The sequence below is a fragment of the Trifolium pratense genome, linkage group LG5, assembly GCF_020283565.1.
Source record: "Trifolium pratense cultivar HEN17-A07 linkage group LG5, ARS_RC_1.1, whole genome shotgun sequence".
NCBI lineage: Eukaryota > Viridiplantae > Streptophyta > Magnoliopsida > Fabales > Fabaceae > Trifolium > Trifolium pratense.
The window spans coordinates 25,969,494-25,995,721 of NC_060063.1; the positions used below are offsets into that span (position 1 = coordinate 25,969,494).

The 26,228-nt window shown below is 39.9% G+C and overlaps 1 long non-coding RNA gene across 2 annotated transcripts; it reads right to left on the bottom strand.

Annotated features, from left to right (window-relative positions):
* Window positions 1–25,464, bottom strand: LOC123885320. 2 transcript variants are annotated; one of them, XR_006801129.1, is made up of 5 exons: window positions 20,282–25,464; window positions 17,624–20,183; window positions 17,447–17,528; window positions 2,830–2,953; window positions 1–2,400 (listed from the first exon to the last, which is right to left on the bottom strand). It is a non-coding gene; the product is annotated as an uncharacterized LOC123885320 (long non-coding RNA). The 2 variants fall into 2 exon arrangements; XR_006801128.1 differs by lacking the exon at window positions 1–2,400 and having other exon boundaries at window positions 2,603–2,953.
* Window positions 25,465–26,228: the final 764 nt, after the last annotated feature.

The following is a 26,228-nucleotide window of genomic DNA, read 5'->3' on the forward strand; positions in this document are numbered from 1 at the left end:
AATGAGAAAAGTAATAAAGACTTCAACCAAAGCCATAATTGTTGTGCAAAATTACAATGAAGAAATAGATGGCTAGTAGTTTCAAAATTACCACGACATAAGGAGCCGCCGGAAACAATGATACATCCCCGCTTGATCAAAATCTCGTCGGTTGGCATGCGGTTATGAATGCATCGCCAGACCACAAAAGAACATGAAGGGGGAACAACCTTGGTCCAAAGCCAAGAAGGGAGCGCAACACAAGTTGCTTGGGACGAGAACAAGAAGGAGAAAGCTTGTTTTGCCGTCAGCTCGCCATCCGTCGACAGACGCCAAACTAGCTTATCTTTCAAAGGAATCCGAGGAATAGAGAGGTTCTTAATACGCAAAGCCAATGCCAGATCATGATCAGTGATACACGAAGGAACAACCCAATCACCGTTGTTAATGAATGTCGCAACTGTAGCTTTCAGGCATGCAATATAGCACTAGGCGGAATATTCAAAAGCTCCCGAAGCGGAGAGCTAACCAGTTATCAGACCAGTAAGAAATGCTATCACAGTCAACAATAAACCAAATTGAATTAATTCGAACTGTGGTAACATGTTCTCGAATACCAGGCCAAATAGAGGAGCATCTATAATAATGAATCGGCAAACCCTGTCTTAAGAAACGGGCTCTACAAAGAACCACCCATTGATCCATGCTAGAATAGAATTTCCAGAGTGCAACATCAAAGAGGAATTAATTGCACTAAGGGAGCGCAAGTCCAGCCCACCCTCCTCATATGGTAAGCAAACCTTGCGCCAGGCAACTGTGCAAATTTTGCGGGTACTGACATCACCACTCCAAATAAAATTACGGATCCGTGAATAGACATGAAATGAGTAAATTAGCATACCGTGAATGATGGATCTAACCAGTTGAACACGACCCATAATGGATAATAAAACACACTTCCACATACCAGCTTTGTTTTAATTCTTTCAGCAATAGCCTGGAAATAAATCCTCTGAGGCGAGCCAATGAAAATGGGACAGCCCAGGTAAGTAAATGGAATGCTACCAGCTTGAAAAAGAAGAAGAGAGGAAATCATAGTCATTCTTGCATTGGAGACAGATCCTGCATAGAACTTTACTTTTATTTTGATTAACATGCTGGCCAGAAGCGTCATAATCCTGGAAAATTATAATGAGACAGCGGATGTTCTTTTTGGAAGCTTTACAAAAATCCATAACATCATCAGCATAAAGAACATGAGTAGGCAGAGGAACCCCACGACAAATAGACATTGGAATAAGTTGCTCCTCTTCTACCGCTAGAGAAATACCCCTGCTCAGAACCTCTTCAGCAAGACAAAAAAGAAGCGGAGATAAAGGGTCTGCTTGACGGAGACCTCGCGCACATTCAAAAAATCCCACCTAGTGACCATTAATTAGAATTGAGAGCCTAGCTGAGTGGAGTATTTCTTCAATCCATCGACAAAACTGGCTATGGAAGCCAAATTGGCGAAGAACACCTAATAAAAAATTCCAATCCAGGGAGTCGAACGCCTTTTTAATGTCTACCTTTAATGCGATATTGCCCCCAAAACTCTTCTTAGAAAGCACATTGATTGCTTCAGATGTTACAAGAACGCATTCCGAATGTGCCTGTCAGGGATGAAACCCCGCTGGTTGCTAGAAATAATACGCGAAGCAATCGAAGACAATCTGTCTGCCATAATTTTAGCAATGATTTTAAATTGAAAATTGGCGAGCGCAATAGGACGGAAGTTGTCAATCGTGTCAGCCCCAACACACTTTGGTATAAGAATCAATAAATTAGAGTTAAGATTAGGGAGAAGCTTGGTAGTCAAAAAGAAGCTCCGAACCGAAGCAATAACATCCATCGAGATGGTATCCCAAAAATGCTGATAAAAATAACCACTGAAACCATCCGGACCTGGAGCCCCATCTCCATTCATAGCAAAGACCGCAACTTTAACCTCTAGAGCAGATGGTAGACAAACCAATGCCGAATTATCGTCCGAAGTAACAAGATTCGGAATGCAATGCTCAATAATTTAATTATCAATTCCCTGGTTGTTGCCGCAAAAGATATTCCGAAAGTGAGAAACTCTAGCCTTTTCTCTCCAAAATTGGTCTTGACTAAGAAGGGCCTTAGTAAGAACAAGTTGAGCATGATAATCTTGGTTCTGAAGATACGCTGTCACATCATTTACATACACAAGCAATTGAATCTGCATGCCTTCATCAAGAGCTAATTGGATATTACCATCAACATATTACCAAAGACATTCCGGTTCCGATCTTTCAAGGCCTGCTTAGCTTGGCCATAAAGTCACAGTACAATTGCAAGGATTGTGGTACTAAAAATTGTCCAAAAGAAAGGTCATCATAAGTTTATATGCTACACCACCTACATAATCAATTCATCAATTATCAGTAACTAATCCAAGACTTGCATTTACAATTATCAGCACCAATCTAGTGCTATCTAATTGTTATACCAACATCCATCAAATTTTATCCGTCAATCACACACCATCGTTTTATTTGATTTTCATAATAAGTAAAACAGAAAAGATTAATCAGATTAAATTGTCATAATAAGTCTGCAATCAAAAAACTTTGACAGATACATTTTCCACCATATAATGCTTTCCAAAATCAACCTACCTTTTTTATCCCACTGAAAATTTAATACCGCCTAAATAGGGTAATTCCTCATGTCTAGACCCAATTGGAAAAGTTAGCACTGAGTACTTAACAAATTTGCAAGTAGATATTTACAATTCAATTCCCATGCAATATGTGTATAGTAGTAATTAATGGTAGCTAGCATTACCATTTGGCCAATAAGGAAAGAGCTGAATTCCACTACTGCCAAGGTTAGTAGCAGTAAGCTGAAGATTACCACAGTGACTAGCAACAGCGGACATAAAGTTATTGATTAAGTAAACCAGGATAGTCTGTCCAGTGAGAGGGAAGCAAACAATGAGTTCAATCCATGTACATTACTGCATTTAATTTTTGTTTATCAAACATTTGCATTTAAATTTTGGATTTTGATTCTCTGTATTCACGTTTACAAGTAGCTATTTACAGTTCAATTCCCATGCTTTATAACTGTCATATGAGGTAGGAGCTAGCATTCGTATTGTTCAACGATACCCCTAACTCTATTCTCATGTGTGTCATATGAGGTAATTGACACATGAGTTGTAGGAATGTGCTGTATTTATTTTCCATTGTATTAGAACCAGAAGGCATTGCAAGTCCAGCTACAAGTTGAGCTAATGAAGCAATACGACATTGTGTAATTTCAGAAGGACATTGAGACAACCATCCCTTAAAAAATTTAAGAAACTTAATATATCCATTGATTCCAACGGTCAGATTTGGTGTTGCTAGGGGTTACTAGGGCCATATACTCTACCCCTTTTTCAAAAAATGAAAAAACATACCATCTCACAATGATTTAGTCTTGTAAGGTTTGTATACTGTTATATTTTGATTTACAAAATTGAAGGTTCACTTTTAAGTAGAACATTGAAAGATCTAGATTCAAGAATAATCAAGAATGAGAAAATCGGCAACCCATCATTGTTCCCAAGAGGAGTGCTAGGGTCACACCCTCTAACACACTCCAATCATAATAAGACACATCATCCCCTTCTTTTATACCTTTAACCTGCTACCGGTTTGAAGAGTGTAACCATTTATTATTAATATTATTTTTATTTTTTAGATTTTAACTAAAAAAAAAGAAGAAGAAAACTTTCATCTCCTCTGCACTTCAACGTCTCACTTTCACCCACCACCATCTCTCTTCAAGTCAAGATTCAACAACGGAATCTGTAAAAACAAAAATTACCATCGAAAACATGTCCATGAAAAACAATTCTTTTATTTTGATACAAAGTTGTAATGAACAAAATCACAAATTCACATCCCCATTTTTACAGTTCAATCCCCACAATCTTCCTATCAATTCATACATCAAAGTTTGAATTTTTTTTATTTAACCCGTTAAAGGGTTCCGATCTGTTTGCATATGGGTTTTGGTAAAGTTTAAATCTTTGCTTCCAATTTGATATGATTGTAAATGGGTTTTGTTTGGAATTACAAATTTGACATGACTGTAAACTAATGAGTTTGTTTGAAATCAACGATGTGGCTGGAGGAGTTTCATAAAACACCTATAAAAGCTTGCGACAGTGGCAGACGATGGAGTATGTAGAGAGAACACAATATTGCTGTTATAATTTTTATATTTTTGTGAACACTGCACATCAATTATAACTCAACTTGTACAAGCGGTTTCCCGAAAAAAGGAATAAAAGAATGGGATGCCATGTCATGTCTACTTATAATAGGAGTGTGTTAGAGGAGTGTGTTAGAGAGTGTGACCCTAACACTCCTCTTGTTCCCAATAATAGGCATCGATCATAAATCAGACGAGGCAAATACTGTTAGCGCAGCACACAGTTTTCACTTTCACTAGTGATAGGCTCAGCACGAGCTCACCAACGCACGCTCAAAATAGGTGCAGCACAAGCTCAAAGACACAGTCACAAATAGGCGCACAGTGAGCCTATGCTCACAACACATTCTACTTTCAAGCTATCCAGAAATAATCAAAAGGGGAAACTGAAAACATAGTACACTACTACACTCACATTCTCATGGTCAAGCTATGCAGAAAATCTTGACACAGTGATTTAAAAGAATCGGCATACAACTGTATCGTAAATTTGAGACATGGAATCAGACAACAACAAAAAAAAGGCAAATATGTCATATATCCAAAAAAATCCCAAGCTCATAAAAGAATGTGAGTTTTTCTGGTAATTATGCGATAACTACAAAACAATTCCAACAAATTTCATATGATGTGCCAAAATTTAGCAAAGTAACCTCAGGCTAATTAAAGAAGATTCCCAAAAAACACCTGATATATCTACCATAAGCCAAAACTTATAAGAGACTGAATTGCACCAGTATTTATGTAAGAATTGCATATAACACTTCTGATCTAACCTGATGATCAGAAAAGGTTGATGGCTGGTCCGTTGAGCAATTCGTCCACCGGAGGGGGGGTTTGTACCTGCAGGCACTCCGATGCTTAAGTCAGCAAGAGAATGAGAGAGATACAAGAGAGAAGAGAGAGAAAGTAGAAAGTAGAATGGTTTAGAATACCTAGCTCTCCTGTCTAGAAGAGCTTATATAGTTGCCCCCGGCGCTGGGCCAAAGGTTGATCTATTGGGCCGAGATTACCGGCCCAATAGACTCAACTGCCAAGATAGTCCCTGTATCGTAGGGGAGGCGGTTATTCGCCTCTATCTTGGTTGGAGCCGTTCCGCTACTTGCGGGTAATGGATAGGCTCGCTGGATAAAGTCATGGTTGAATGGATCAACACGCGTGGATAGATGAGCACATGTTTAACGTGCTGCTTATCCATTATGTCGAGCAGGACACGTCATTGGCTGACGTGTCGGGGAAACCTCCCCTTATTGGGCTCTGCCCCGAATGTCGGGCAAGAAGTGATTGGGCCAGCTTTTGGCCCAGTCCAGAACAGGAGCCCCCCAAGTCGTTGCTCCTAGGCATAGGAGTAATGACTTAAGGTCCAGGCCCGCATGTCGAGGAAATGTTCTCCCCGTCAATCCTAGGAGGAGTTCATAACTTATTGATTATGATTGTTGCGCGTTTGTGCGAGGAGAGTTTATATGTTGCTCGTAAATTCCTCTGTGGCACGACGAGGAGAATTTTCCAAGGAGGAAGTTTCCTTTTGCTCGTAACGCGTGCCACGATGTTCGTGGAGGAACTTACGGGGAAGGGATTTTGCCTTTTGAAAGTCATTGGCTTTTTAGTTCTTCGACGAATTGTCGAGGAAGTGTTGCGTAAATTGCATCTTGTTGATGCTGCCTGTTTTTGCGGGCACATTTATTTATGTTTGTTTCGCTTGCCCGTAATTCGCGCTTGTCCGCAACTTCGGGGAGATATTTACGTTGGGGATAGCGACGAATCCCTCGAGAGGCGCGTGGTTCTGCTGGATGGGATGTGAAAAGACAGACGTTTCGTCTGATCTTGACACGTGTGTGAGCTAATGAAAAGGCGCAATAATTGCCTTGGGAGCTTGCGCTAGTAGCCTCGTTTTACGAGGATGTTTCTCGGCCGTTGGATCCATCATGTCTTTTCATTTTTTGCGAGATCAAATCTTAGCCATTTGATGGCTTTTAATCAGGGCCATTGGATCTGATCAACGGCTGTCACGCGATCGTGCGCGTTGCTTCGTGATGTATGGCGTATGGGCTCACTAGGCCTATAAATAGAGAGAAGGAGAATCATTTGGAACTTTTTGTTCTTCCTTCTCCTTTGCTCTTTGTTTCCTCTGAGTTTTTGCTGCTGCTTCCTGCGATCTACAAGCTTGAGCATCCTTCAAGTTCCAATCTTTTGGCTTTTCAAACTTCACGTTCGAATCCTCTTTCAACACAAGGTAACAAAGTTTTTTCTTTGATTTGATTTCTTTCCCTTTGTGTTTACTTTGAATGTGTTTGGGTTTTAGTATGTTTTGGATTTTGAACATTATTTTTGCCTTAAAACACGTTTACGCTGGTGTTCTGCGTTTCAAACCAGCCATTGCATGTGATATTAAGTATGTTATGATTGTTGTAGCTTTGAGTTTAGATTCCTGGGTTTTTCATGACCCATTTCTTCTGTGTGTTTGTGAGTAGTTTTAGCGTTTGGTGGTGGTAGATTCACTGCCAAACGCCTCCTCTATTTGGTGGGTTTGGTACTCATTGGTTGTTTTTAGTTTAAGTACCTATCGTTTCACTGTATCTCTGCCCTTTTCTGGAAAAACGAAGAACATTGATGAACTTTAGTGAGTTTTCTGGGTTTTGCGAAGAACGTTCATAAATTTCTGGAAATCTATGCGTTTTGTGTCGGGGAGGAGAATGTTGTTTTCTCTCCCCGTTACAGCTATCATTTTGTCGGGGGGGAATCGAGTCGTTATTTCTCCCCGTTAATTGTAGCAGAAGATAAGTTAGTTTAACCTTGTATCAGGGAGCTTCTCCCCGTTTTTGACTTTGCGAATCCTGCATGTCTTCGCGATTTGTGTGAATGTCAGGGACCTTTCCCCCGTTATTTCCTTGAGGAAATTAGCAAACAAATGAGTTAGCAAAAACTCTGTGTCGGGGAGCTTCTCCCCGTTTGTCCCTTGAATGAGTAGAAGGTTTATGTTGGGGACCTTCTCCCCGTTATTTCGTTGAGAAATGTGTAGATAAATGAGTTTGTAAAAACTCTATGTCGGGGAGCTTCTCCCTGTTTTTGGGTTTCGCTAGGTGTTTTGCCGTTTCCTCCGTATTTGATTTTGTTCTGCCATCTGATAAGGGCTTTTGGTCGGGGACAGCGTCCTCGCCCTATTTTACGCTCTTTTACTTGAATTACGGTGAAAGGGTGGATTTGATGATTTGTCGAATTCACTTTATTTTCGCTGCTTTCAGGTTTTCAGAATGTCGGACACGGAGGAGGTAACGGGGAGCCAAGCGACGTCGAAACATAAACTGGTCGACACTATTACTGACCTCGAGTTGGCTTGGGTTGCGCCCGAGCCGCGAGGTATTGCTTCAACAATTACCGCCCAGGATCCCCGGCTCTTTACTATTGTCGAGGGGGATGACCCGGTTAACTGGGAGGTTCACATGCTTGCTGAAGGGGAGCGAATTTGCTCGTCGTACACTGAAGGTGGATTTACCATGTACGAGATGGCGTTCAAGGAGATGGGGTATCGGCTGCCCTTTAACAACCTTGAAGCTGAAATTTTTGGTCGGTTAAAAGTGGCTCCTTCCCAGCTCCATCCAAACGCGCTGGCGTTCATCCGGGCATACCAGGTCCTTTGTCGGTATCTGGAGGTGGAAGCCATCGTCTCCTTGTACTTTTATATTTTTAAAATCCAACGACAGACGGTCGGGGACCAGCAAGGTTGGGTCTCCTTGAAGCATGCGTCGAGCAAGATCTTCAAGATGTTCGTGGAGTCTGCCCGGGGGTTCAAGGAGAGGTACTATGTGGTGAAGCCGGTGACAGAGTTCGCTTTGAACTCTCTTTATATGGATAGGGTGGTAACTAGAGTTGGGTATGCGGGCTAGCCCGCCCCGTTTAACCCGCCTCACATAAAGCCGCATATTAAACGGAGCGAACAAGCCCGTCGGCAAATATAAACGAGTTATATTATTAAGCCCGAGTCCGGTCCGCATAAGCCCGTGGGTTAAACGGTTAACCCGCGGACTATTACCAAAAAAAATAAAAAATCACTTTTTTTCAAAAAAATAAACTAAATTAGTAAAATATTGATATAATGAAAGCTTAAAAAAATATATTATTAATAATTTTATGTTATAACATATAAATTGTAACTAACAAATAAAAATAAATAAAGTTTGTGATATCACTGAGTTTATCTATCTTCTTTTTGTAAGTAATGCAACTAAAATCAAATTCAACTGATTCTTATCGTCATTTTGTACCGTTCATTTTAGTGAGAAAAACTTTCGACATGTACCCAAAAAAACATAAAAATATTAACAGATTCAACTTAACTAAATCACATTAAAGTAACCAAATTATTCAAAACATAATAGTGGAAAATACCCCCAAGAAAAATAACTACCCATTTGAATATGTATCTTTTAAATACTAGCAAATGTATATACAGCTAAGACAAAGTATAATATAGTGAAAAAGAACCAAAGATTATAAGTAGAAGAACATGCCTGAATCCTGATGTTTTGTGTTGTTGTCTACTTGATTAAAATTAGAGTGTGTTGTTGCTTTTTATAATTAGGGTTTAGACTAGTTTTTTTTTTTTTTGTGGTTAAAAAAGTAGAATTTGGACATGGACCAAGTTATTTATATCTGATAAATTTTGTAATTAATTATATAAAAAAGTAAACGGGCCAAAAAAATTGGTCTTAAGTCCGTGCGGGCTGCGGGTTAAACGGGTCGGCCCGCGGACCTTGGTCCGTATACCCGGCTCTAGTGGTAACCCTTGAGGATGGATCTCCCCAGCTGGACGCGGAAGGGGAGTCGGTAACCGAGTGGGCCCTTCATTTCCCACTGTCGTGGTCGTCGTAGCACTTCGTATTGCGAACCGACGAATATCTAACGGTTGGCGAGGACCTGACCCCGACAGAGATGGCAGGCTTCGAGAAGCTGAAGGTTTACGTGGATGGCTTTAAGCCTTGTAAGGTTCTGAATAGTTTAGGGGAGGTTGCTTTAGACAAGTATGGTAAACCGAGGATCGAACCACGTTTTGTGAATACCAAACTATTGTTGTCGTGCAAGACTGCTACAGCTGAGAGCACCTTGTTGGGTATTTTATTTTGATTTCTTCTCGTTTTTTACTTGTGTTATATTTAACAATTTTGATGTTTGAGTTTCTCCCCGTGTTTCTGACCACATTTTTGACTTTGCAAGTACAATGGCTGATCTTGCTTCCGAGCTAATCAGGATAGCTGCTGAGCATAAGGGGGAGAAGTCAAAGAAAAAGGCGAGGAAGTCTAAGCCTGGGGTGAGCAACATCCTACTTTCCGAGCAAGCTGCTTCAAGAAGTATCAGTCAATGCTCGCCTGGGGAAAGTTCAGTGGGGACCGTGCTTGGTCGAGCGAAGAGGCAGAGGGACGAGCAGATGACGACCATCGTCGACTTGTCTGAGGGGGACGGTGGATTTGTCCTCCCCGCATGCTTAAGCAACAAAAATTTCTTCGACAACAATCCCCCCCAGGTGCCGGTATCAGAGAGGAACTATGTCCTGGGCGTTTCCTCAGCTGCTCGACAAAACCAGCTTACGCAAGACATTGCTGCTGTCATCCGGCTGGCGGAGACGGCCTTGGTGTTGAATGAGGGAGGACCAACACATGAGGCTGAAAAGCTGGCTGCTCGGAACAGCAAGTTGGAGGGTCATGTGTCGGAGCTGGAGAGTGAGCTCCTTGACCTTCGGGGGAAACAGGAGAATTATAGCAACCTGCTGGAGGATGCTCGACTGACCCGAGAGGAGCTGGAAAAAACTAAGAAGGAGCCCGAGGAGGTGAAGGCTGGTAGTGTCGAGGAGAAGAAGAGACTGGAGGAGGTGATAGCCGACCTGCAGTCCAAGCTTGCTCCTGCTGCCGATGAGACAGTTGAAACCTCCCGGCTTGTCAGCCGAGCAGATCTAGTTAAGGAAATTAAGAGGCTCGGCGGTAAGATGTTGGAGAGCATGGTATATGGGTGGAAGAACGCGGTGGCTTAGCTGAAGGTTGTGAATTCCGAGCACGGGTTGGTTACCGAGGGAATCCACAAGTTGAAAAGGGTTGAGAAGGGCCAGATTGTTATCCCGGAGGAGTATAGGCAAATAGCCTTGGAAGAGGAAGAGGAGGAGAATGATGATGATGACGAGGAGGAGGATGCTGAGGAGGAGGAGGAGGATGCTGAGGAGAAGGGCCCTGATGGTGACGAGGAGGGTCATGATGAGAGCCGCTGATCTTCCCCGACGCTTCTCTTTGGGCCTACGTGCCATTGCTTTGTAATTTATTTGTCTTTTAGCTTTTTTGACAATTTTTGGGTGCCTGCGTGCCCGGTTATGTAATATTTGATCAAGTGGGTTTTTATGCCCGGTATTTATGACAATGCCCGTTTTATTAATCCTGCTCGTTTATTTCATCCTGCTCATGTGTATGTTTAAATTATTGTTGTTTCTGCTAAGTTATGCCTGCTCGTTATACGTAATTATTATGCATGTCTATATGCTTGCTCGTTTTTAACTTAACAAATTTTTGGTTTTGAATGGATATTTGTACGCTTGCTCGACATTGTTAAATGCCTGCTTGACAACACCATTTTTCTTATTTGCAAGTATTTGTTTCGAGCGCGTTTCGTCGAGGAGGTCGTCCTCGGTTTTAACTTAGATAGTTTAGGGAACTGTCTAAGCGCCTAGCGTTGTTTCTAAGGCTAATACGGATGCCGACACGTTGGTGTGCCCGCCCCCCGCGGCTTGAACTTCCCATCGCGAGCTGGGCGTTAAGCCTTGGCACGAAGACGATGGAGCTTGTCGGAGAGGTCATCCTCGTCGGGGAGACGCTCTGCCCTTCCTGAGCCAGAGTATCTCTTTTTCAACTATTGGATCGAGCACGTGTGCCCGCGTGCTTTCCGTTGTCGAGGAGCCGGGCTCGTTGCTAGAGGATCCGGGCATCCTTTTAGTAATGATTTTAATTCGGCAATAACTTAGCTATAATATTGTTTTAATTTTTGGGCGTTCCAAGGTCGAGGAAGTTTCTTTTCTCGAAGGTCCTCGAGATAATACGCGCCATTTTTTGTTTTGTCGATGACGCGATACGGTCCTTCCCAGTTGGCCGCCAGCTTACCATCCTGGGAATCCTTAGCATTTCGTCTTAGGACGAGGCTGCCTACCTCAAATTCTCTTTTGATGACTTTTACGTCATGTCGGGCAGCTATTTTTTGCTTAAGGGTGGCTTCCTGAAGGGATGCCCCCGTACGAATCTCTTCGACGAGATCAAGTTCTTCGCGGAGAGCTTCGTCGTTCATTTCTTCTTCGAGCGGTTGCTCGGTTCGACGGGATGGCTCTCCAACCTCCACGGGGATGACTGCTTCCGTTCCATATACCATTCGGAATGGAGTCTCCCCGGTTTTGGAGTGTGGTGTTGTGCGATAGGCCCACAGGACGCTTTCAAGCTCCTCGACCCATTTCTTTTTGTTTTGATCCAATCTTCGTCGTAGGCCGCGCAGGATTACTCTGTTGGCGGCTTCGGCTTGCCCGTTAGTTTGGGGATGCTTAGAGGTGGGAACAGGCCAGGCCGGCCTACATGGCCTTAAGGCCTAGCCTACATAGGCTCAGGCCAGGCCAGCCTATTTCTTTAAATAGAGCAGACCAATGCTTTTTTATAAGCCTATTTAGCTAAAAAGGCCAGGCCGCAGGCCATTAAAAAAGCCTTTGAGGCCTACTAGGCCGGCCTATTTAAGTTAACATGAATAATATTTTTATTACGATTATTATTTATATATTAAAATTTATACTTTGATTAAATTATAAATCTATTAACTTTTTAAGTAATTTAAGTTTATTAATCTACATTAGTTTTTAACATATATAAATGTATTATTATAAACTAGAATTGAAATATGATGACATATATAGTCAAATTCTCTAAAATATCAAATGGAACATTATTTTATTAGTTCATAAGTATATTTCAAAATAAATATAATTATTTATTTAAATATGTTCATATGAAATAGGCTTTTAAACAGGCTAACAGGCCACATCAGACTTTCAAAAGGCCAGGCTCAGGCCTAGAATTTAAGCCTATGATAGGCCACAGGCCAGGCTCAGACCTTCGATTTTTTGACAGGCCAGGCTCAGGCTTGGCAAAGCCTAGCTCGGCCTAGCCTATTCCCACCTCTCAACTGAAGTGAAATGTTGCTTGGTTCCCAGGGCAGCAAGGAAGTCTTGGAATCCTTTGTCTGTGAATTGTGTTTCGTTGTCCGTAACAACGGCTTGTGGTATCCCAAATCGGCAAAGTACGTCTCGTTTGAAGAAACGGAGTATTCTGAACGACGTTATGTCGGAGAGAGATTCAGCCTCTACCCATTTGGTGAAGTAATCCACAGCGACTATTAAGAATTTGTTTTGGTGGAGTCCCTTTGTAAAGGGGCCAAGTATATCCATGCCCCACCAAGCGAAGGGCCATAGCGACGACAAAGATTTGAGCTCGCGGGGAGGATCTAAGTGCATATCCCCATGTCGTTGACATTTGTCGCATTTTTTCACTTGGTCTTTGGCGTCCTGCTGCATGGTGGGCCAATAGTATCCTGCTCGGAGAGCTTTTATGGCCAACGATCTTCCTCCCAAGTGTTGGGCGTTGATCCCCTCCTGAACCTCGCGCAGGATGTAGTCGACTGTTTCCTCGTCGACGCATTTTAGTAGCGGGATTGAGAATCCTCTCCTGTATAATTTTCCGTCGAGGATAACATATGCGCATGCTCGACGTCTAACGATTGCAGCTTCTTTCTGGTCGGCAGGAAGGGTTCCATGCGCGAGGAAGTTATAAACGGGGGTCATCCAGCAGTTTTTGTCGCCAATGACATTTATGTCGAGGACGTTGGTCGGCTTCTCGATGCTTGGTCGAGGGAGTATTTCCTGAATGACGGATTTGTTCCCGCCTTTCTTTTTCGTGCTCGCTAGTTTGGACAGGATATCTGCTTGTTTGTTGTGCTCGCGTGGAACGTGTTGCACCTCCACGGACTCGAACTTGGTGATTTTGTCTTTCACTAACGCTAAATATTCAGAGAGATTATTGTTTTTGGCCTGATATTCCCCCAACACTTGTGAAGCAACGAGTTGTGAATCTGTGTAGATTTTTATCTCTTTTGCTTCCATGTCCTCGGTCAACCGTAGTCCTGCTAGGAAGGCCTCGTATTCTGCCTGGTTGTTTGATGTCGGGAAGGATAGTGCTAGGGATACTTCGATTATGATCCCGTTCTCGTTTTCCAGGATAATTCCTGCTCCTGCTCCTGTGGCACTTGATGCTCCGTCGACGAATATTGTCCATTTGTCTGCCTCGCTTGTCGTGGAGGATGGACTCGTCATTTCGGCCACGAAGTCTGCTAGGACTTGTGATTTTAGTGCTTTTCTGCTTTCGTAACGAATGTCGAATTCGGAAAGCTCGAGGGACCATTTAAGCATCCTGTCCGCCATGTCTGGTCGACCAAGCAGTGACTTGATGGGTTGGTCGGTTCGGACTACGATTGTGTGTGCTAGAAAGTAGTGGCGTAGTCTTCTTACTGCGTTGATCAAGGCAAGGGCCACCTTCTTGATTTATTGATATCTGAGTTCGGGCCCCTGGAGAGCCTTGCTCGTAAAGTATACTGGTTTTTGTCCTTCCGTTGTTTCACGGACAAGAGCTAATGAAGCGAGATTTTGCTAAGAGGCGAGATAATGAGGTCAGCATTCCGTTCAGGGTTTGTATCGATATTTTGTTGCTCGGAGTTGGGAGCTCGGTAAAGGCAAGACACTTGTCGGGGTTGGCTTCGATTCCTCGTTCTGTTAGGTAGAATCCGAGGAACTTTCCTGCTCGAACCCCGAAGGTGCACTTCTCCGGATTGAATCTCATGTTGTGCTTTCTGGCCTGCTCGAAGACCTTGCGTAGGTGGGCGGTGTGATCGATTTCCTCGTAGGATTTGACGATCATGTCGTCCATGTAGACTTCGAGCATGTCGCCAATTTATCCCCGGAATATTTTGTTCATCATTCGTTGGTAAGTAGCACCAGCGTTTTTCAGACCAAAGGGCATTACGTTGTAGTAATAGTTGCCCGACTCAGTCATAAAAGCTGTTTTTTCCCTGTCGGCCATAGCCATTGGGATTTTATTGTATCCTGGATATGCATCCATAAAAGACAATAATTTAAAACCAGAGAAATTATCAACTAATTTATCAATGCAAGGTAAAGGATAGGAATCTTTAGGGCAAGCCCTATTGAGATCGGTATAGTCAACACACATTCTCCATTTTCCATTAGATTTTTTAACTAGTACAACGTTGGACAACCAGGTAGTATATCTGGCTTCAGAAATAAAATTTGCCCTAAAGATCGATTTCCTCGTACTGAATGTACGCTTGAGCTTTAACGAGGAGGTCGTCCCAGGTGGGTGGCTTTTCAATGCCAACAGCTTTGGTAAAATCACTGTTCGGGCGAAGGCCCCTCTACAGCAAGTACTTCTTCATGTCGTCGGTCGTATCGACCTGCACGGCTTCCTTATTGAACCTCTCGACAAAGTTGCGGAGAGACTCTTCCTCAGCTTGATATATGGCCTCCAAGGCAAGCACAGTCTTTGGATGCTTGCGGGAAGCTGTAAAGTGTCTACAAAACTGGTCTGTAAGGTCCCTCCACGAGTGAATAGATTGAGGGGGCAGACTTTTGTACCATGCCATTGCTCCCTTCCTCAGCGTGGTCGGGAAAAGTCTGCATCTAATGGCACCGCTAATATTCCTGAAATTAGGGGTGATCGCGGTGCGGTTTGGTTCGGTTTTGAGCATAAAAGTCATCCTAACCGCGAGATAAAAATGCATGCGGTTCGGTTTGGTTCGGTTGATTTTTAAAAAGTCATCCAAACCAAACCAAACCAAACCAATGCGGTTTGGATCGGTTCGGTTGGTGCGGTTTAAAACATAACGATTGTACCGAACAATTTTAAGCATAAAAAAAAAATAAAAAATTGAAGTTCCAAAATAACATTGTAGTACCAACAAAAATTATTTATCCAAAATAACATTATAGTAACTTACAATTTTAAATATATAAAAAAATTGAATTTTCAAAATAACATCACGGTACCGATAAAATTTGTTTATTTAAAATAACATTACAACACCAAAATAAAATTTCAGTACAAAAAATAAAAACAACTTGAAGTTCGATTAATTTGGTCGACTGACTTGGTAATTGGGCATGTATATTGGATTATAAATATATTTTCTTTTACGATATTGGAATATAAATATATAATAGTAACTTAATGCGGTTTTTGCGGTTATCCGCGGTTTTTGCGGTTTTTGCGGTTTGCGGTTTTGCGGTTTGCGGTTCAATAAGAAAGTCATCCAAATACATCCAAACCAAATGCGGTTTTTGCGGTTTTCGGTTTGGTTTGGTTCGATTTGCGGTTTTACTTTTGGATTGGTTCGGATACGATCACCCCTACCTGAAATCCAAATTAGCGTTGACATTAGCTATGTGATCGTCGGGGTCGGTCAAGCCATCATACGCGGGAAGCGTAGGAGGTCTCTCGAAGCCCTTAGGAATAGGTGCCTTTAGGATGCCTTTGGTAAGGGGGCACCGGGGATCGCCCTCGTCACTCCCGTTGGGAGAATGGTCATCGGGTGACTAGGGAGAATAATCGTCAGGCATAGGCGTTGGACTACGAGACCTGTAGTTGCGAGGGTGGTAACTGCCCGACGCGCCTTGCTTGGTCATCAGCGCCAACCCTTGAGGTGAATGGCAGCGCAGAACCTCTTGTTTCCCTTTCTTGCCCGGGGAGAGCCTACCCTCGCGATGAGGAGGAGTACGCTCTCTTTTCCGAGGAGGTTGTTCGACCCTCTCTAGATTAGGGCGTCGATGTTTGACAGCCGCCTGACGGGGAGGGGAAGGAGTAGCATGGTGTCTCCGCGGGGGAGAGTTGGTCTTTCTGCGGCGCCGGCTCCTCTCCAGCGCGGCGAGTCTTTCATTCTGCTCGTCCAGTCGACGACCTTGAGCCTGCACAGACTCAGTTGTTTGTTTCAAGGCAGCGATTAAGGCTGCGATCTCAGAATTGGCCAAGGTGGTGACCTGCCCGGCGTTGTCTACCGGAATCTCCTGTTTAAGCTGAGGGCGTTTGCCCGTTTGACGTTCGGTCAAGACCTCAACGTCTTCTTCATCGGACGAGATGGAGGTTTCCCGTCCATCACGGGAGTCGTTTTCTGGACCACGTGTTGTGGTATTGTCACGCACCGGTGACAAAACAGTATTGTGCTCTGGCGGTGGAGAGCCTGGAACGTTGGGAACGTTTTCATCGCCGGTATTGGTGTTGAATTGCTGTGATGAACTAGCCATGGAGAGAATTGTTTGTTGAAACGGAATTGGTTTTAATCTTTAGAGTCTTGAATGAAGACAAAAGAAGGGGAGGAACTCAGTTACGACAAACGGCGCCACTGATCTAACCTGATGATCAGAAAAGGTTGATGGCTGGTCCGTTGAGCAAATCGTCCACCGGAGGGAGGGTTTGTACCTGCAGGCACTCTGATGCTTAAGTCAGCAAGAGAATGAGAGAGATACAAGAGAGAAGAGAGAGAAAGTAGAAAGTAGAATGGTTTAGAATACCTGGCTCTCCTGTCTAGGAGAGCTTATATAGTTGCCCCCGGCGCTGGGCCAAAGGTTGGTCTATTGGGCCGGTAATGCCGGGATTACCGGCCCAATAGACTCAACTGCCAAGATAGTCCCTGTATCGTAGGGGAGGCGGTTATTCGCCTCTATCTTGGTTGGAGCCATTCCGCTATTTGCGGGTAATGGATAGGCTTGCTGGATAAAGTCATGGTTGAATGGATCAACACGCGTGGATAGATGAGCACGTGTTTAACGTGCTGCTTATCCGTTATGTCGAGCAGGACACGTCATTGGCTGACGTGTCGGGGAAACCTCCCCTTATTGGGCTCTGCCCCGAATGTCGGGCAGGAAGTGATTGGGTCAGCTTTTGGCCCAGTCCAGAACAACTTCCAAACAGCCTCTTATTTCTTGTTCTTCTTTTGAAAAGGCCAATATTTTAATTTTAATAATATATAAAATGCCACACTTTTGTCAAAAAAAAAATATGCCACATTTAGAACAAGGAGTCTCAAGAATGGCCACAAAAGTCACAGTACTTATACAAGAAACACGTACCTACTACATAATTTTGTCTGAAAGAACTGCCATCGGTCATCGCAACAAGTTTATATGCTACATAACCAAGAGGGTATACTGCCTACATGATCAAGTGATTCAGTTCATCAATTGCAATTTTTGTACCACATATATAAGAGATCACATGTATAATTATGAACACAAATCTAATGCTACCTGATTCTTATACCAGCACCCACCAAATTTTATCGAATTTTCATAAAAGGTCTGCAGTAAAAATATGGACAGATACAACCTCATTATGGTTTCCTCCATTGATCACAAAGAGTTGGTCTGCATAATGCAATATGTACCAGATAGATACTTAATAGTTTAGACTCCAAAAAGTTGGTTTCTTAGTACTTTGCCTCAGTTGACTTGTTCCTTCCTTTGAGAATTCCATTGAAACCCTTACCAGTAGGGTAATTCAACACAAGTCACGATCCATTTTGCATTTGCAAAATCGCATTTAGGGACTAATGTCATCAAAGCACAATAGATAACATCCAAACCTTAAATTATGAATAAAATTTCATATTAAAATTGCATTTTAGGCAACAACTAGCTTTCGCATTAAGGCATCATCTATCGTTTTCGCATTTAGGGACTAATAGATACCATCCAAGCCATAAATAATGAATAAAATTTCATATTAAAATTGCATTTTAGGCAACAACTAGCTTTCGCAATATGGCATCATCCAACATTTATGCATTTAGGGACTAATAGATAACATCCAAGCCTTAAATTATGAATAAAATTTCATATTAAAAATACATTTTAGGCAACAAAGTAGCTTTCACATTAAGGCATCATCCAACGTTTTGGGCCATCAAGTCAATCCCTACAAAAATCATGGAACAAAACGCATATTCATCTTATTCTCGAAATAGTGGACTCATGTATACCACACCACCCTTCATTAAAAATATTTCATCTCGGTGACAGTTTCACAATTAGGGTCATAAAAGGACAATAGATTCCATCCAACTTTTGCATTATGAATAAAGAGTTCAAAATATTTAGGGTCTTGGGACACATGTTTACTCAATTATGGTTATTTTTTTCATGCAGAAGATTGAATGTTCTTCAATTATCAAGAATGAAAAAAAAAAATCAGTATCACAACATGTATCTAAAAACATCGACTTTTAAAACATTGATGCCAAATAAGGTCTCAGACATAGCACATATTTGCAAGAATTAATGTGTGTTTTTCTCAAGCAGAAGATTGAATGTTCTTGAATGTTCAAGAATGAGAAAAATAGGTAAAAGATTCTAACTTTTTTTCTCAAGAAGAAGATTGAATGTTCTAGAATATTCAAGAAATGAGAAAAATGGGTAAAAGATTGTACCTTTTTTTAAGCAGAAAATTGAATGTTCTTTGAATAATCAAAAATGAAAAAATGGTTATATAAATAACTGCTTCCAAATCAACACACAACTCAATATTACTGAATCCTCTAGCTCTCGCCAGTCTCAAACCTTCCAAAATACCCCACAACTCGGCTACAAAAGCATTGCAAAACCAATATTTTTAGAGAATCCACCAAGCCATTTGCCATCAGTTCCGTGTATCAGACCTCCGAAACCGGCACTACCACTATACTTACTCACCCCGTCAGTGTTAAGTATGACCCAACCGTCAAAGGAGGAATCCACCATACTTGAACCTGACCTCTACTTCTGTTATGTAAGATAGCAGAATTTTTTGCAGCTTGCCAATATTCTTCAGCTAACTTACGAATGTGCAACCAAGGAGCAGGAGGCCTCGAAATATTCTCATCATGACACTCTATTTCTCCACATCCACAAATAGTGACAAGCTAAAGACCACAAAGCATTCCAATTGATAATGTTGTCAACTTCTGTACTGCAATTTAGATTGAGCTCAATCCATTGATGCAAATTACTATTAAAAGACTGGTCCTTAAATTCATAGGCATATGCATCCAAAGAACCATTGCCAAAGGGAAATCTCTCATCACATGTAGAATAGCTTCAACCTGTAGCACACATTTGTGACAGTAAGGTTCTCCAATAACGGATTATGCAGACATCATCGGAAACATCGGAATAGTTCAATAACAGATTTAGCAAGTGTAATTCTACCCGCAAAAGACAACTGCTTTGCCTTCCAAGCAACGAGTTTGGAACAAACTTGATCAATAAGGTACTAAAAGTCTGCAAGCTTAGGTGATCGCCCTATCAGAGGTACCCCCAGATATTTACCCATGTCCATCGTCTCCCGGAATCCAGAAATTTGAATAAGACTATTATGCGTTCTTCTATCCACATTCTTTGAGACTACTATCCCACAATTTAGACACAACTACCCATTCACACAAGTTTGATAAGTATGATTTTTACTACGAATTTCAATCATATCTGGTGTTACCACTTGTAGGCTGAAACTTGCTTTAGAACATACATTCCACCAGTAGTGGATCTTGCCCAAAATATTGGGGGGAGCGACAAGTACTAACTAAAATATTATAATTGAAATTGAAATTAATAAGTCATATACTATTGTATAATAGATTTAAAAACACATCCTACTAAAGATCCAAATTTAGTAGTACTAAAGCTCCAAATATACTAGCTGTATCTACAACTGCATAGCATTTCCGGCACAAAACCACCAATGATAGCCTGTCCAAAGCAAAAGTCTCCCCCAATGATAAGCAAACCAGCTGAATGCTAAAAAATTCCCACACCAGACTGCTACAAATGCTCCCTGAAGCAAGTTTAAACTAATTAAAAGTCTCCCTGATGCAAGATTTAAAATAACATCAACACAAAATAAATATAAAATATATAAAACGAGACACGTACATCTCGAATTAAAGTGTTGCCCTTCATTCTTTTACAGACTTGAATTCATCGATAATTGAATCAGTACTAAACTCTTCAGCTATTTCTTTTTCAATATAAAGCATCATATTGTCAGCAAGAAATTCATCCTCCATCTTATTGCGAAATCTTGTTTTGATTATCTTCATTGCGGAAAATGATCTTTCTATAGTAGTTGTAGAAACCGGAAGAGTTAAGATTAAAGCGGATTAGCCGATCAATCAAGTAATATGTAACCGACTTCCCTGTTTTTTTTAGAGCTTCACACAATTCAGACATAGTTGACAAGCTATTCAAATCTGGATGACTAACAACATCAAGATGATGGTGTTGAAGTAGATATCTCAAATTAATTTTTACTTGATCACTAAAATCCAGAGGATAGAATTTGTTTAAAAGAGCACATATATTGTCCTTATTAAATGATTTGTAAATATCCTTAGGCACCAAACTATTGCTTAGACTTAACAACTCCATTGTTTGTGCAAAACCTGTGATTCAATTCCTGCAATTGCTGATCCACTGTGATGTGATCCATTTGATGACGAGCACGCCCTTCGCGCTCTATATAAACAGCATTACAATTGGGGGAATCAATATCATGTTCTTCACAAAATAATATTACATCTTTCAATAAATCATCCCAACCATCATCTCTCAATTTCTGAATTAATGTTTTTGTAGTGGCAACTAACTGCATAGCATTAAGTATATCTTGATATTTCTGTTGTAAAGCTTGAGAAAGACAATCTGTAATTCCCATAACCTCTTTCATCATGTGTAAAATCAATATGAACTCAAATGATTTCACAAATTTATAAGCAGCACTAGCATCCTCAGGTGTACCATAACTTGATCCATTTTTCCTAATATCTTTAAGAACCAATCAAACTACAAACAGAAAAAGAAAAAAAAAAAGTGAGCTCCAACGAGTATCTCCGGCTCGTTTCGAAGTGCCAATCTGATTTTTTCCTTTACCACTATCAAGTTCACCATTCTCTAGCAAATGTGAAATTTCATCTGATATGGCATCTTGCAATTCACCATGACGCTTACTAGAAGAACAGACAACATTGACAATAAAAGTAGAGTGTGAAAAGAAATTCATGTAGAGAAAACTTCTTTTGAAGCGGCAACCAAAGCAAGTTGTAATCTATGCACGAAACAATGTATGTAATAAGCATAAGGACAATCTTTGAGAAATAATGCTTGCAATCCATTCCACTCCCCTCTCATATTACGAGCACCATCATACCCTTGCCCACGGATATCTAAAACATCAAGACCATGACGAGAAAGAACATCAAAAACTGTGTTTTTAAGAGTGATAGCCACAATATCCTTAACATGCACAAGACAAAAAACCGTTCTTGTATACAACCATTTTTATCAACACACCTCAAAATAATAGCCATTTGCTCCCTTAAAGATTCATCACGTGATTCATCAACAAATATGCAAAATTTAGAATCCCCAATCTTTGCTCCCTTAAATATTTCTCACTTTACTAGACATGATATGCAAAAGTTCCTTTTGAATTGCATGAGAAGTATACTTTGAATTATATGGAGCATTCTCTAGCACTACTTTTGCAAGTTCATCATTGTATGATGCTAAGAGTTTAATCATTTCAAGAAATTTACCTCTATTTTTAGATCCTTCTGATTCGTCATGGCCTCTAAAAGAACAAGCTTGAAACGTGAGCCAACGAACTGAATCTATAGAGCTGATTCCACAATATGGACAATATAATATGTGGCTAGCTTGGCCATAAAGTCACAGTACAATTGCAAGAATTGTCGTACTAAAAATTGTCCAAAAGAAAGGTCATCATAAGTTTATATGCTACACCAACTACATAATCAGTTCATCAATCCAAGACTTGCATTTACAATTATCAGCACCAATCTAGTGCTATCTAATTGTTATCATCCAACATTTTTGGGCAATAAAGACAAACCCTAACAAAAATCATGGAACAAAAAGTATATCCATCTTATTGCCCAATTTGGAGTTAGTGGGCTCATGTATACTATACCATCCTTCATAGATAATGAAACAAATATTTCACCTCAGTGACAGTTTCACAGTCAGGGTCATGAATACAATTTTATATTATGAATAAAGAGTTCATAATGCAAATTACTCGAAGGACAATGAGGCAACTATCCCTTAAAAAATTTAAGAAACTTAATATATCCATGGATTCCAATGATCAGATTTGGTGTTGCTGGGGCCATATACTCTACCCCTTTTTCAAATAATAAAAAAACATACCATCTCACAATGATTCAGTCTTGTAAGGTTTGTATACCGTGTTAAATTTTGATTTACAAAATTGAAGGTTCACTTTTTTTCAAAGTAGAACATTGAAAGACCTAGATTCAAGATTAATCAAGAATGAGAAAATCGGCAGCCCATCATTGTTCCCAATAGGTATCGATTATAAACCAGACGAAGCAAATACTGTTAGCACAGCACACAGTTTTCACTTTCACTAGTGATAGGCTCAGCACGAGCTCAAAGACACAGTCACAGATAGGTGCACAGTGAGTCTATGCTCATAACACATTATACATTCAAGCTATGCAGAAATAATCAAAAGGGGAAACTGAAAACATAGTACACTACTACTCTCACATTCTCATGATCAAGCTATGCAGAAAATCTTCACACAGTGATTTAAAAGAATCAGCATACAACTCTATCGTAAACTTGAGACATGGAATCAGACAACAAAAAAAAAAGCACATATGTGACATCCAAAACCCAAGCGCATAAAAGAATGTGAGATTTTCCAGTAATTATGCAATAACTACAAAACAATTGCAAGAACTTTCATATGATGTGCCAAAATCTAGCAAAGTAACCTCAGGCAAATTTAAGAAGATTCCAAAAAACACCTGATATATCTACCATAAGCCAAAGTTCATACTAGACTGAATTGCAACAATATTTTAATTTTAATAATATATAAGAAACGCCAACTACATAATTTTCTAAAAGAACTGTCATGGGTCATCGCAACAAGTGTATATGCTACATAACCAAGAGGTTGTGCTGCCTACATGATCAAGTGATTCGGTTCATCAATTGCAATTTTTGTACCGCACTTATAAGAGATCACATGTATTCAATTACTAAATCAAAGACTTGCATTTATAATTATCAACACAAATCTAGTGCTATCTAATTCTTATACCAGCACCCACCAAATTTTATCGAATTTTCATAAAAAGTCTGCAGTCAAAATATGGACCGATACAACCTCATTATGGTTTCTTTCATCCATTGATCACAATGCAAGCATCAAAAAAGTTGGTCTGCATAATGGCATAATGCAATATATACCAGACAGAAACTATTAGAAATAGTTCAGATTCCAAAGAGTTGGTTTCTTTGTACTTTGCTTCACCTGACTTGTTCCTTCCTTGGAGAATTCCTTTGAAACCCTTACCAGTAGGGTAATCCAACAAAAGTCACAATCCATTTTGCATTTGCAAAATTGCATTTAGGGACTAAGGTCATCAAAGCACAATAGATAACGTCCAAGCCTTAAATTATGAATAAAATTTCATATTAAAATTGCATTTTAGGCAACAACTAACTTTCGCATTAAGGCATCATCCAACGTTTTTGGGCTCATGTATACCACACTATTAGGGTCATGAAAAATATTCCATCTCAGCGACAATTTCACTATTAAGGTCATAAAAATATTTCATCTCAGCGACAATTTCACTATTAGGGTCATAAAAATATTCCATCTCAGTGACATTAGATTCCATCCTGTAATCATATGATTACAATTTCATCTCAGTGACAATTTCACTATTAGGGTCATAAAAATATCTCATCTCAGCGACAATTTCACTATAGGGTATTAAAAATATTCCATTTCAGCGACATTAGATACCATCCTATAATCATATGATGACAATTTCATCTCAGCAACAATTGCACTATTAGGGTCATGAAAAATATTCCATCGCAGCGACAATTTCACTATTAGGGTCATAAAAATATTTCATCTCAGCGACAATTTCACTATTAGGGTCATAAAAATATTCCATCTCAGTGACATTAGATACCATCCTGTAATCATATGATTACAATTTCATCTCAGCGACAATTTCACTATTAGGGTCATTAAAATATTCATCTCAGCGACATTAGATACCATCCCATAATCATATGATTACAATTTCATCTCAGTGACAATTTCACTATTAGGGTCATGAATAATATTCCATCGCAGCGACAATTTCACTATTAGGGTATTAAAAATATTCCATTTCAGCGACATTAGATGTCATCCTATAATCATATGATGACAATTTCATCTCAGCGACAATTGCACTATTAGGGTCATGAATAATATTCCATGGCAGCGACAATTTCACAATTAGGGTCATAAAAATATTTCATCTCAGCGACAATTTCACTATTAGGGTCATAAAAATATTCCATCTCGGCCGACATTAGATACCATCCCTTAATCATATGATTTCAAAACATTGATGCCGAATAGAGTCTCAGCGACATAGCACACAGTTGCTCAATTTAAGGTTTTTTATTTTTACTTCTGAGCCAGAAAGCAGAGAAAAATTCAAGAATGAGAAAAATAGTAAAAATCTAACTTTTTTCTCAAGCAGAAGATTGAATGTTCTTGAATATTCAAGAATGAGAAAAATGGGTAAAAGATTCAAACTTTATTCTCAAGCACTAGATTGAATGTTCTTGAATATTCAACAAATGAGAAAAATGGGTAAAAGATTGTACCTTTCTTTAAGCAGAAGATTGAATGTTTTTGAATAATCAAAAATGAAAAAATGGGTATATAAGTACTACCAAACAGGGTCTTGGGAAAGGACATCTTTGCTCAATTAACGTTCTTTTGTTGTTTTGTTTTCTTCAAACAAGCAGAAGATTGAATGAATAATGAAGAATTGGAAAAACATTACCGTTGAAAACGAGAAAGAGTTTATCTTTGAGATCGTTGAAGGACCCAAACGCAGAAGATTGAAGACGACCCAACATTGATTCATTCTTTTTCTTCCTTTCTCATTTCCTTCCCTCAAACCAAACGCACAAAAAGTTTCATTCTTTACTTGAAGAAAAAAGAACCAGACCAACAATGAAACAAAGTATGTGTTTTGATTCTTTTCTTGAAGTATTTGTTCAAATGATTGTTAGAAAGAGTGAAAACGAGTGATTTATGTGTTTGTGACTTTGTGTAGACTACTTATGGGCTAAGAGATTCGGCCCAAAACCTAGTTAATCATGCTTTAATTTTTATTTTTTTTATAAGCGCTAATCATGATTTAGTAATTTTGATAAATAAATAAAATTTTCAAGGGGATTAAATTAAAAAATAATTATATGTTTTTTGTCCATATAATTTTCCATAATTTTGGTTTTAATTCCTGAAGATTTGTTTCGCATTTTTTAGTCAATGAAATTTTTTTCGTCTGTGTTTTTAGTCCTTATTTTTCATTCAACTCGTACATATTCAAAAAAAATTGAAAAAAAATTATGGGATCATGTTTAGTACTATATTATAGTGAATTTATAATGCTCAAATAATTATTTTTGTCAAAAAAAATGCTCAAATAATTATGATATTACGTATACTATTGTTTGGTAGACATAGTTTCAAAACAAAAATCATTAAAAGATTAATACCAAAAAATAAAATCAAAGATCAATCTTGTTGTATTTATAGTGTTTAATATAGTTAGGCTTATAAATCTACACTAATGGAAGATTTATAGTTATGCCATTTACTCGAGAGTTTATTGTTGTGCACTGTCGGTGTAAAGATTCTTTACACATATATCTAATGATGTGTTGCCGCATCATCATTTAATAAATGTGATACATCATATGTTTTTAAATACCATACATGATGTGTCAGTATATTAATGGA